The sequence below is a fragment of the Planococcus citri genome, chromosome 2 (assembly GCF_950023065.1).
Source record: "Planococcus citri chromosome 2, ihPlaCitr1.1, whole genome shotgun sequence".
NCBI classification, from domain to species: domain Eukaryota; kingdom Metazoa; phylum Arthropoda; class Insecta; order Hemiptera; family Pseudococcidae; genus Planococcus; species Planococcus citri.
In genome coordinates this window covers 73,798,164-73,811,779 of record NC_088678.1, presented here as the reverse complement: position 1 = coordinate 73,811,779, position 13,616 = coordinate 73,798,164, and the positions used below count along the sequence as shown (strand labels likewise).

Genomic DNA, 13,616 nt, shown 5'->3' with positions numbered 1-13,616 from the left:
AGACGATATTTAGTTATTCAGCTATTGCGCGTTTATTACTCTTACAATATCGTTATATCGGTATTAATATCGCAATATAGCGTCGTTATAATCGTTATTATAGATTATTATTATTATTATCATACACAGAACACAGTGTGTGTGAGAGAGACGAAGATATAAAATTGCCATATGTAAGGCGAAATTTCACAAGGATATTCTCATTTAATTACCTTCATATATGGCGAACGTGGTTGCCCCGCATTATCGAGGCATTTCAAATGCACGCAAAAAACCATTCCATCGTGTTGGGTTTCCCGACAGGAAACACGAGGTGTATTATTTTGAGAGCTTCGCGATGACGACGACGTCTGCCTTCTCTTTTTTTTCTCTTCTCATTTTAGCCCAGCAGCCGAGCTATGTGCTATATAAACGCCCGTAAAAAGGGATGAAGTATACCGTTGTCGCTGGTTGACAGTGACTGATGCTTCGGTGACTTGTTGATTTAGCCCCGGTTTGTTACGTAGGCGTTCGGGGATGGGTAGGGGGTATATGGTTCGTCCTCGTCGACGACGACGTTATTATACAGTTGGGCAATTCTACCAGACAGCTTTTTTTCTCGCTCACTTCCTCTCTTCTTCTACAATATGGGGTATGCTTCCTTTACACGTCCTCTCTCCTTGTCTGCTGTCGACGTCGCGTCCAACATTGTTTGTGTGTGTGTGTATGGTTCTCTTGTTGCTGCTCGATGCTGATGTACTACTACAAGTATGATAAACGCAAGAGGAACGAGTAAATTTGTCGTAAAGTTGTTGCAGCTCTGTCTACGTTGTTGTTGTTGTTGTCGGTATTTAATCGAAAGGCGAGAGAAAAAAAACGAGAAGGGAAATCGCGAATAGATTTTCTCCTGTTACGTTCTCGTCTATCTCACTCCTCTGGGTCTTCTTTATTAATGTTATCTCGTTTGCGATAATTAATTTTTTTCACCGAGACTTAGCGGTTAATTTCGTCCGATTATTGGGTTAGCTTTGAAATATAAGGGAGAGGGAAAATAAGGGGAGAAGGGAGATTTCTCGTAGCTGCTGCGAGAACTATCCCCTCGTTTACCGAGTCACTCAGGTTGCCTACTAAAGTAACTTTTGGTCCTTTTTTTCTTCATTTTGGTTACTTGAGCTACCTTTTTTTTAAAATTTTTGCTGCTCGAGTTCCTTTTTTTTTGTCTCAAAAATCAAAGGCTTTGTTTATTTCTAAAAATAGCCAAAAATTGTGGGCTCTCACAAATAATTCTGAAAAGTGATACAGGGTAATTAAGAAAAGGAGAAGTATAGTAATAAATACTATGGGGGTTAAGATGAGAATTATTCTCTAGAAGGGGAATAATTGTCCATGTCCTACCCGCACAACAATTGTAGACGTCGACATTTACATCGACTACGTTTTTTTCCAACATATGATGGAAAAGTGATCAATTAATTATTTAGTAGAAATCTTCTGTCCATACAAAAGCCAGGTAAATGAAAATTTTCGAAATTTTCTCATTATTTCTGATACCTCGACATGCCATCTCGACATGTAGATGTAAAATTCGATGCTCGAAATTTACATCTACAACTATGTCGACCAATTTTTCAGAACTAAAATTTCTGTTTTAGTGTTTGAAATTTTAGTAAACATTCAAAAATATGATCTTGTTCAATGTGGAAAACAAATTTTTTAGGGAATTGATGAAATTATTCACTTTTCCGCAGTTTGGAGATGTAGATGATATGATGTTGATACTGTGGATGTATTTGTTGATGTTGAATTTCACATCAACATTAACATCGACATGTCGACATGAAAATGGATTAGTTTAGTACTCGCAGATAAAGTATTGCACCATCTTTGATATAAGGGATTTCTGTTGAACTTCTTGATTATACAGACTTTTCGTCTGTACTTCTTCGGAAGTGGACTTTGCATCGATGGTGTTTTCAGCACTAGCAATAGCTACATCAGAGGAAATAATTTTTGGGGAAAAAAACTAAAAATTTTTGAACTCAAATTCTATAACTTAACGAAGCAGGAGGTCAACATAAATTTCGATGTGAATGTCGATCCATCCACATCCGTCACTTTTGGATGCCCCATGTCGATGTGAATTTCGACCCTATGTGGAGCCAATTGTCGACACGAATGTAGATCAACATCAGTCGACAATTACATCGACAATTAGCTCGACACAGGGTCGAAATTCACATCGACATGTGGCATCCAAAAGTGACGGATGTGGATGGGTCAACATTCACATCGAAATTAGCATGGTCATTGTTGTACGGGTAGCTAGCTCAGTAGGAGTGTGGTCTTCCTAAATAACTATGCACATTCAAAGAAGATACATGCTGTAATGTAATGTTTTTCCATCATAAATTGCTAAAAAGCCCTTTCTTTTGTTAAAAAATTATTTTCTTGGCAATAATTTCCAAAAAGTTCTGCTTTTTGCTAAAATTATACAAGTTTTTCCATCGTGTTTTATTTTAGATTTTTATTAAAAACAAAAAGTTCTGTTTTTTTCAGTGATTTTTTTTTGTGTTAATCTTTTGAGACCTGAGAAAAATCTGACAGACAAAAATTGAAAAATTTCATTATTAGTAAGGGAAGAAGTACAACTTGGTTTAGCAATTTTTTTTTAAAATAGACATTTACTCTGGGATACGAAAATTCCTCAAAAAGTTTCTCTAAATAATCCCATCTTAAAAATCAGAAAGTTCCGAATAATATTACAAATACTTCCCCTCCCTTCCTCCCTCTCTCCCTCCATCACTCACAAATGAAAAATCAAGTACATACTGTGATTCAATAGTGGCTCTTCAAGCTTTACAACTGTTGTCAGTGAACCCTTCTGAGAGGTTTACTGTGCAGCAAATGAGAATTGAGATTTCTTTTTTTTTTCAAGGAGGCGCACGAGGTGGTTTCTTTTTATCTTCCTTTTCCCAAAATTTTCCCCTTTTTTCTTGTTCTTTCTTCTCTTTTTTATATTTCTCCAGATTTTTCATAATTTCCAAATTCAGACATAAATTACTAACATTCACATCATCTGAATCTTTACCAAACAATTCAGAAGTCTTTTCATTCGGGGGTGATCAGGAATTTTTCCCAAAGGAGGTCTAATGCTGATCATTTCTTCCAAAATTTCATCAACTTTTATTTTTTCATCATCAGCAGAAGTCATGCATTCTTATAAAGCAGAAATTAATTCATTTTTCTTCAACTTATAATAATATTTTATCTTATGGGTTTTTGCTAACTCTTTCAATTGTTTTACAGAACAAACAGTTAGATCATTAGGCTTACCCTGGTGTACAGATACACCAACACCGCCAGTATTATGATTAGGATATAAAATATTCAATACCTAATTCGTTTTTGTTAAAATAATATTTATCTATTTTACATTCCTGAGCTATCTCACGGAGCTCACTTAATTTTAATTTATTAACCTGAGTGTTTCCCATAGCTGGGCCACCCATACCAACACCAGTCTTATGATAAGGATATAAAATATCTAATATCAAACTTTCACTCAATTTATAATACTTACTTATCTATTTTACATTCATGAGCAATCTCACGAAGCTAATTCTTGAATTTATTAATTACCATGGTCACAATGATAATCGGAAAAATCAATATTTTGCATTAAAAAATCACTGATAAAAAATAATAGTAATCAAGAACAAGCACAAGGGGTATGTTAACACAACAAAGCAGTTGGCAAAACTGACTGTGGTTTGCTCCAGCAGCTGTATTTATGCTGCCATGCCATGGTCCTACCTATGTGCAGAAGGATGCGTACCACACCTTGTTTCCACCATATTCCACATTTTTCTACTTTTTGCCATCATCCAGTTTTTGTTTACACTCCTTTAACCACCTGTTTAAGGGATGAAGTGTACTTGGCCACATCACTTTTCTAATAGCACTTGTCCTGCAAAGACCTCCAAGCTATTTTTGTGAATTTATGTATTGAATATTTTTTTGTTGAGTGTTTTCAGTTTTTTTTCATTTGTGTTGTTGATTTTTTTGATTTTTTTCTAATTTTGTTTGTGTTTGTTTTCAAAATGGAGTCAACTAAATCACTGTAAGTATGAGTTTTATCTTTTCAGTTGTTTTTTTTTCAACATGTGGCAAAAAATTGTGTGGGTGTGTTTGAAAATTATTCACAAGGTGTGTTTTGAGCATAAGGGTTTAAAATAACATGGTGTGAATCACCATCTTTGTTTCTCGCCTATTCTTGAACATTTCAAGCACATAGACAGGTAGATGAAATGTGTATTTTTCAAGTTTGAAACAAGTATGTTTCCTTGAAAATATTCAGAAACATGACGAGTCTCAAATATTACTGAGATTTTAGATGTTGACAGATGGATGTAGGTACTTACTTCGGATGTTAGGTTATTTGTGAATATTTTTTCAAATCTTGAGTAGTTGAAAAAAGTATGTTTTTGTCACAAATAGGCGAGGCTTGATAAAAATTTTAAATGAGGTAAATTGTGAAAACGTGCTGATGTGCTTTGGATGATCACCATCTTCCTTTCTCACGTGGCTGTGAATATCTTGAGTTGTTGAAAGCACATGGTGAGGGGAAGAAATGTTTTTTTTAATGAAAATATCCACGGAGTAGTTTGGGAATGGGTAGAAATTTTTTCAGTAAAATCTAAGAAGTGTTTATTTTTTGTGAAGACAACAATTTTTTCAGCTAAAAATAACCAAGGATTCCTGTTCTATGTGAAAAATCACGATTAAAAACTATATTTCTTTGATACAGATTTTTTTTTTGAAAAAATACCAAAAAAAGCTCCACCTAGCTCAGTCACTTTTTAGCTGGTAAAATGTGTGTGGCGGTGTTTTTTTTTTTTTTTTATTGAAAAATATGCTGATATTTCTGAAGAACTTTGATAGAAAGGAAAAACGCGTGTAAAAATCGCCCCACTCAGCCGATCAAGCTGAAATTTCAACCACGTCTTCGTAATGGTTTGATACTTGCGTGGTTAAAATTTCAGTCCGCTACATGCTTCTGTATGCTCCCAATGGACATTGATCGCGTCATAGTTAATACTGAATGGGTAAAAATTGACATCTTTGGAAAAACGTGTGTAAAAATCACCCCACTCAACTGATCAAGCTGAAATTTCAACCACATCTTTGTAAAGGTTTGATACTCACGTGGTTAAAATCTCAGCCCACTACGTGCTTCCATGTGCCTACCATGGGTGTCGGCTGCACACATGAAAGAGGACAAAAATATACTGAAGGATGATGATAGCCCAGACTTCTATGTTCTCACTTCATTGCTATGGAAAAATAATTTCAACTTGTTGAGAAATTATTATCCTTTGGGCCAGCAGTTATACATTTAGAAAGCATTGTAAATGTATCTACTAGAACATACTTAGCATAGGTATGCTCATAGTACAATAACAACAATGTCTTATTGTACTAAAAGCAACCCTTGTCTAGACTTTTAGACTTTTCAACACATGACATGTTTCAGTTAGTATTTGAGACTGGACAAATGAGTCGCGAATGTATTCTTTGTCAAAAAGGAGAAGGGTATCAGGTACTCTAGTGGCTATTTTTTGCATTTTTAGAGCAAGCTGGGAAATAGTTGTTTGATACAGTGGTCAGTTGTAAGGGTGGAATTGTATGAAAATTACAAGTTCGGCGAATGCTAGCCAACTCTACACTAGGTAGTCCACTCTACTCTAGACTAGGTAGTTCAGAGTAGGCTGGTGTAGTCTTATGGACTATCTAACTATAGTCTGAAGCCATAGTCCAGACTAGCATTCTCCGAAATCGTAATTTTCATGGAAAAATTGAAGTTTTTCGGAAAATGCCACTGAAAAATACCGATTTTTCTCGCAAATTTCACTTATGGACTATTGTCCATAGGGTAATGGAGTATTAGTCCTATTGGGTCTGGACTATAGTCCAATGGACTAATGGACTAGCTAGTCCTGTCGTGGTATTGGTATATTCCTACTACATACATGATGCTAGTTAGGGCATTGGGACTCTGGGATCTGGTGAACGATGTTGTCCTTCGAGAGCTTTGGATCTTGAGGCAGTATGAGTTGGTGATGAGGAGACTCATGTGCTCTAACAGCATCAAGTGGTCAAGGGACCTATACGTTACATTCATCACCAGAAACCAACACTGGGAAGACAGGGCAACCACCATCCAGTTTTTGTACTTCAACCACCTGTTTAAGGGATCAGGTGTGCTCGGTCACATCACTGTTCTAATAGAATACATCCTGCAAGCACCTTTGATCAATTTTTGCGAATTTATCTATTTACCATTTGTTTTTTTGAGTGTTTTCATTTTTTTTTTTCATTTAAGTATGTTGTTGTTGTTTTTTTTGATTTCTCTCTGATTTTGTTTGTGTTTGTTTTCGAAACAGAGTCAACAAAATCACTGTAAGTATGAGTTCATTTTTTTTAGTTGTTTTTCTTTTTTTTTTTAACATGTGGTAAAAAAATCACGTCAGTGTTTTTAAAATTATTCACAAGGGGTGTGGTGACCATAGCTATGGTCATCGCATATCTCTCGTCATCGTCGTCGTCCTGCTCACATTCCTTCATCCTCAAACCGTTTCTCGTCCGAGTATGCTCGCATCGCCACTGTTGACGCTCTTGCACTTCTTCTCGTCCATCTGGTACGGGTACTGCAGCAACCATTGATGCTCGCGTCGCCGCCTACGCCGCAGCTCGCTCTCCTTCGAACTGGTCCCCTTATCCTGCCTTTACACGCGCCTCGCTTTACCCTGCTTCTTTCTGTCGCCATCCTCGTACTGGTTTCCTTCGTTGCTGTTTCTCCTGGCTCGCCTATATCAACGACGCATCAATAAGTTAGTTCTTCTATGTATGCAGCTACGTGCACACGCCAATAAATACATCGTTAAGCTCAGCCTCGCCTCGGCTATCTTTATTTCGCGCTCGCGTCGATCTTTTCGAATGCCCACGTTACGCTCGGGCATATCTACGATTGCGGAACCGTACAACCCCGCAACTGGTGACCCCAATGTCGAAAATTTGATCGCGCAACCCGTTTCCGACAAAATAAACGATTCCACAAGTGACGAAAAAACTTCGAAAAATTCCAACGAAAATTCTGCGAAATCTACCGCAAATTTGAACGCAAATACAACCAAAAAATTCGCGCAAACATCCGACGCGAATTACAAAACTGTGAACGGTAATTCAAATGAAAAACACGCGAAAACAACCAAAAAACAGCTTGAAAAACCCGCGCAAACGTCCGACGCGAATTCCGAAACTGTGACTGAGAATCCGACGGATAAACACGCAAAAGCAACCAAAAATCACGCCAAACAGTTTGAAAAATCGCTCGTTCCACCTGAAAAATCTCTTGTTCCGTCCGAAAAATCGCTCGAAAAATCGCCCGAACCTCAGCAGCAATCAGCAATGATGGGAAATCCAAAGCCGCCGCCAGCAATTACGATTACGCCTTCACCATTCTCAAAGAAGGATCCGGCAAGTTGGTTCCACCAACTTGAGGCAATTTTCCAGATCAATTCCATCACAGACGAATCACTGAAATTCGCCTATGTCCAGGCCCAGCTGGATCTGTTAATCACAGCCGAAGTCAACGATTTCTTCAACCCAGCGCCAACTACGAACCAGTATACGCTTTTTAAAAATCGAATAATCAGCGAATTCTCAGACTCCGCTGAAAAAAACATCAATAAGCTGCTCAAAGGTTTGTCTCTAGGAGATCGTAAACCGAGCCAACTGTTGAAAGAGATGCGCACTCTCTCCGCAGGTAAGATACAGGATGAAATCCTGCGACCAATGTTTCTCGAGTTCCTCCCGCAGCAGCTCCAGTTTGTCTTAGCCAGCTCCAAGGACAAACTTGAGAAACTCGCCGAAACAGCAGATCGCATGATGAACTACTTCAGCGAATCAATTTCACCAAAATCATCGACATCTGCCTCTATCAGCGCGATCCAGAAATCTCCTGACACTACCCAGCTTCACCTGAACCTGCTCACCAAACAAGTCGCCAAACTGACAAATATCGTAAGCGAACTTTCAAATAAACTTAACAATACTGTTAGTAATACTCGTCAGTCACGCAGCACTAGTCTGTCCCTTGGCGTCAGAATTTTTTGATTTAGTGTATTTTTTTTTTAATTTTGATTTTTATTATGGTAATACCTGTGATAACTTAGAAATGTATTTATGTACCTACCTATTATACTTCAGGATGACTAATGAGTCATCCAAATATGTATTTGTTTTAGCTCTTGGTTTAGCTCTCCAGGCTACATATATTGTTTTATTGCCTTTGGCAGCCTTGTTACCTGCTAGTTAATAAACACATTTGACTACATGTTTGCATAATTATATTTTTATATTTGTTGGCTAAACGGCTATGATGTTTCCCCCTCAGCTAACACATTGGCAATGAGGATAGGATTTATTGGAAATAGATCTCAACAGTGCGAATTTTTCATGTCCAAATTTTCTTATTCAAATAGTTCTCATAATTTAACAATTGATTCGATACGGTAATTATTTGTGATGCCAGATGGTGTAGCACCTAAGCCACCTCTCAAAACTTTTTGTATTTTGTTCCAAATAGAAACTTTCAGCAAAAAAAATTGCATGTTGTCAATGTATGTGAAAGTTCTAAAGCCCTCTGAATGGCTTCAGGAAGGTGTAATTACTCAATTTAGTGTAGGTATCTTGAATGATGAAATTTGTTACAAAATTTTTGAATCTGAACCTGACACTTTCGAAAAGGCCGTCACTGTTGCCCAAAATTATGAATTGATCAAAGCAGCTTCTGCTCAAACAATAGTGTGACTGGTCAAGATAGATGTGTGTCCACATAAAGAGAGCATCAGTAATGCAGGTGGAAAAAAAGGCATATTGCCTGCTTGTGTAAGCAAAAATTGTCCTCTTGCTCCAGTATCCAGAAAAATTCTAAAAATCCTCAAAAGGGTAAAAGTGTCAAGTATTGAAAAGAAGTTAAATTGCTTGATCATGTTAACTAACTGTCAGGTTCCCGTAGTTACTTTTTTTTGGAAAACATTGAGGGTTATTTTCTAGTAAGTATTTATTTAATTTTTTTTTTATGTTTTAATATAATTATGTAGTAGCACCAAACTAAAGGGTGGAGAGGGTACCCTAAAAAAAAACAAAAAAATTGTTTCCCATCAAGTATAAAATAAGGACCACCCTAGACGGTTTATTGATAAGGTCCAGGTTCATCACCTCACGCAGCTGTACAGTCATTTCAGCATCAGGAAGTGACCAAGTACGTTCGCTGTCTCTCCTCAAATCTGAACTCGTCACTTCCACCATCGTCTTAGGCGTCCGGTATAATCTCGATACGATTACCCAGACACTAAAAAGGATCGATGTTTACCCTTTGTTAACATTCGCTCTTTGCAAATGAACCGAGTCGCGAGATAGAGGGGTAAAACAAGGGCGAGAATGCAAAGATCACGAAGACAAAAGGGTGTAAAATGTGGACTTTGGCGGGTTTTTCTCTAAGAAGGGTGGCAAAAAAAACTTTGTATTTAGCTTATTCGTACGCGTTGAATAACAATCAGACCAAGGAAAGACTCAGAAGAAGGAAGGAAGGTTCCTAATCCGAAATTGACATTATTTCTCGGCAGAATAGTAACCGAGTTTTTTGGACATACCCCTCTCTTCTCCCATCTCCTTCCCCCTTCAAATCTCGTTCCACCGGTCTCACAGAGAGTCACATCATAGCAATAATAATACGTAACATCTCGTACTCGCGTACAGAAAATTTCGTGTACCGCAGATAAAAACACGGAAAAGATAAGAAAATTAACCAAAGATTGCGAGGTTAAGTACATAGAATTATCCGCGAACGTGACAACGACTAATCGTCAAAACTTTTACATATAACTTTCTGATACGCGTGCCTCGAAAAACTACTTGAAATGGTGCTTTTTTCATCTTCTCTTCGAAAAAGGAAAGAAAAAACCACGCAGGTGCCTTCTCTTTTTCGGTATACTATACCTAAGCTAGTAAGCTCTCTCGTAAAAAGTGTGAATTTACTCGGGGTGTTTGTTAATTAGTTGTATTAGCTAGTAGCTTGTTAAACCTACGCGCTGGAGATCGGTTGAATGACACGAGCACCGCCAAAATTCACGTATGAAATATTAATCGGTCAGGTGACATAGAGAGAGAAAGAGCCAAGAAGCGGAGGGTAAGAGGGTGGAGAATATAAGGAAGAAGGGAACCCTATACTAAACGAGAAGAAGCTAAAGCAGCATCATCATCATCTCCTTCGTCGTCGTCGTCGTCGTCGTAGGTGATCCACAGATAAACACCGTTAATTACCATTAAGTAAGGTAGTTTTACATTAACGTGCCACTAACACTGAGGAGGGTGGGAGGGAGAAGGGCGTAAGCACGAAGAAGACCTAAATATATGTATACTACGTAATAGTATACAAACCGCAAAGAATTTTTATGTATATGCTTTGCTGCTCGCGAACTACAAGAAGGGAATACCAAATGGAGCGAAGAGAGATTTCAAGGCAGAGCGGAGGGGTGGGGAGGGGACCAGGGATGGATAAAAAATTACGAGATATGCACTTAAAACTGGCTAAATTGTTTGCATTTCACGGGTGTGTCGCCGAGTTTTAGTACACGACGACGACGTAAACGTTGTGGCAATTTTTAATAATAGACGAGTGGAGAAAAGTTTTTAAGCGAAACGTTGAAAGCCCTTAAATTTGGTTAGCAAAAGGCCTGGGCTGCTTTGCTCGAATATCGAAGATGACAAGTTAATTACCTCCATATATCAAAGTATGTTTTTTTAATAGTTTAGTACTACTTTTCGTTGTCGTCGTCGTGCTGCTACAAGCTCTTCATCCTCTCGCACGTCCTCGTCTCTCGTCCGCTCTATGTCCCTTCTCTCTCGCAGCATTTTACTCGCAGTCCGCGGTGTGCGGTTTCTCTTTCTTTGGTTGTGTGCTGTGTTGTGTGTATAGAATATATCTTTGCTGACTCTGTCGCCTGCTTATGGTATACGCTGTGTACTAAAAAGTTGGACGCCTCTTGCTGTTCCCTTTTTTTTTTTACATGAGAAAATTTCGTACTCGTATCTCTCGGGGTCGCTGAGTTTATGGTTGCGATGATTTTTCCTTATAGGGGTTTTGCTGTGGGAGTGGATGTATGAGGTTTTTTTTTGGATGTTACTAATGCTGCTGATGGCACTGTTTGGATGGTCGAAAAGGGGTGGTTGGAGTTGGAAAGCTTGTTCGCGTATTTATGTGAAAAATTCGTGAAATTTGTATTGGAAAAGATCAGGTAGGTTTTAGAAACACCACGTGACTAAAAATATGCTCATGTGTATTTTTTTGCTGGAGGAGAGGTGTCAAATAATGAGGTGTCATCATCAATTGAATGTTAAATTGATGATGGCTGCGTCTTCCATTTTCATCAGTCACAACTTTTTGTTTCAATTTGAGGTATTAGGTATTTTCAAAATGAGGGAAAAGATATAAAAATCTGCTCTAGGTATACGTTTTGAGCATTTGATCATAACATTGAATTTCATGATTAATAATGTGTAGTTTAAGTTATAAAACTGACTGTATTTTTTTTTTTTGTTTTTTTTGTTTACAGATGACGTTTGACATTTTGTTGCGGTTTCATTGATTCAACGAGTTTATCAGCAAAGATACTTCTACCAGTTCTTACTCTTTCGTCATCATCATAATTATATTGGTGAGTTTTTTTTTATTTACAATAGGTACTAGCATAAGATTTATATGTATGATCTAAATATTCTGAAAGAATAATTTTTTGATACCTTTTTACTAACTTGATGCAATGTGTAATCAACATGGCTCGAATAGTCTTTCCCTAAAAAAAAAAGATTGAATAAAAACCTACTTATACGCTGAAATGTTACCTTATGAAAATGTGAAAATATGCTCTGAAAGGTAAAAATATTCCCTAATTGTATGATGGAGTGCGGGGAGGGGGAAGGGGGGAAGGTAACATAAATAGTAACCAGAAAAGCTTAAAAAGTAACCAAGAAAGTCGAGAAAAAGCCCGAGCTATTCATATTATTTTAAATGCAAAAAAAAAAAAATGACTAAAGGAAGCACAACATTTCATGTGAACTATTTTGCAACTTATGGCGAAAAGACAGAGACTTTTCGGAAGTTTAATAGCCAAAAAGCGAGTTTTGAACAATTTTTGAAAAAAAGTGAGACCTTTAGAATGTTTTAGTCATTTTGCCAAACAGCAAAGATTGAAAGTTTCCATCGAGTTTTGGTAAACCGAGAATTTTTGGCAATCTTTAGCAAAAAGCAAAACTGACGATTTTAGCAAAAATTAGAACTTTTGGGTGATATTTTTTCCCAATTTTTATCAAAAAAGCGACACATTTGCAACTTTTTGGTAAAAGAAAAAAAGTAGGATAATTTTAAAAAATATGAATTTTTAGCAACTCTGCTGAAAACCCATCCTTTTTGACAATAGCAGGCCTATTGGCCACATTTTTTCACAATTTTTCGGATTTTGTAAAAAAAAGAGAGGAATGTTTGAATAATTTTTGCAATTTTGCTAGAAAGCAAAAATGTTTGTCAAAAAGCTGAAGTTTTTGACAAATATTTTCAAAAAACTGTCCTTTGTAATTTTTTATCGAAGGAGCGAATTTTTTGCAACTTTCTTGTTTAAGAGAATAAAACACAAAACATTTGGTAATTTTAGTCTAAAAAATAAAAATTTTCAGAAATTCTGCTAAAAAACAGAAAAATTTTGTAAATTTTTGCCAAAAAACAAAACGTTTTCAATTTTAACAAAAAGCAAGACTTTCGACAAATACTTACTTAATACCTAACTATCTATCAGCATGAAAAAAAAATATTTTTTCACAATTTTTGTAAAAATGTAATACCTTTGGCAAATTCATTTTTTGGTAAAAAAAAAAACGAAAGTTTTGGGCAATTTTTAGATAAAAAGTGAAATTTTCCAGCAATTTTGCTGAAAAGTGAATTTTTTTTAAAAAAAATAACAGGTACTTTGGCAATTTTTGCAAAAAAGCAGGACTTCTTGAGATGTGTTGTCAAAAAATGATGTGTTTTTCCCATTCTTATCAAAAAAGGGATCTTTTTTTTTTTTGAAAATTCTGGTTTCAGAAAAAAGTTACCTACTGTTGGATAGTTTTTTGAAAAAAATATAAAGTTTCTTGAAAAAAATATGCTGAAAAGCGAGGAATTTTGTCAATTTTTGGCATATAGCAACTAGCAAGACTGTGACAATTTTAGCGAAGCGACAGGAATTATTGGTCAAAAAAACAATATTTTTCTTTCAAAATTTTGATCGAAAAACGAAACTTTTTCCCAATTTTTCAAAATTAATGGCTTGAGGGCAGACTGCCTTCAGGAGTCATACAGACAAGTCAATGTGAATGACCTGAGAAGGCCAAACAGAAAGCCAGATAGACTCCAGAACACAGACAGGCGGGTCAATGACCCTAGAAAGCCAGACAGTATTCAGACGGCTTTCAGGAGCGAGACAGACGAGTCGATGACCTTAGAAAACCGAATAAAAAGCCAGACAGACGGGTCAATG

At 36.8% G+C, this 13,616-nt stretch overlaps 1 long non-coding RNA gene across 1 annotated transcript in view; it reads left to right on the top strand.

Moving 5' to 3' along the window:
* Positions 1 to 13,616, top strand: part of LOC135837703 (uncharacterized) — a 354,017-nt gene that overhangs the window by 281,210 nt on the left and 59,191 nt on the right. The window contains exon 6 of the long non-coding RNA XR_010557242.1: positions 11,658 to 11,759. This is a non-coding gene — a long non-coding RNA (uncharacterized LOC135837703). The remainder of the gene's footprint in view (positions 1 to 11,657; positions 11,760 to 13,616) is intronic.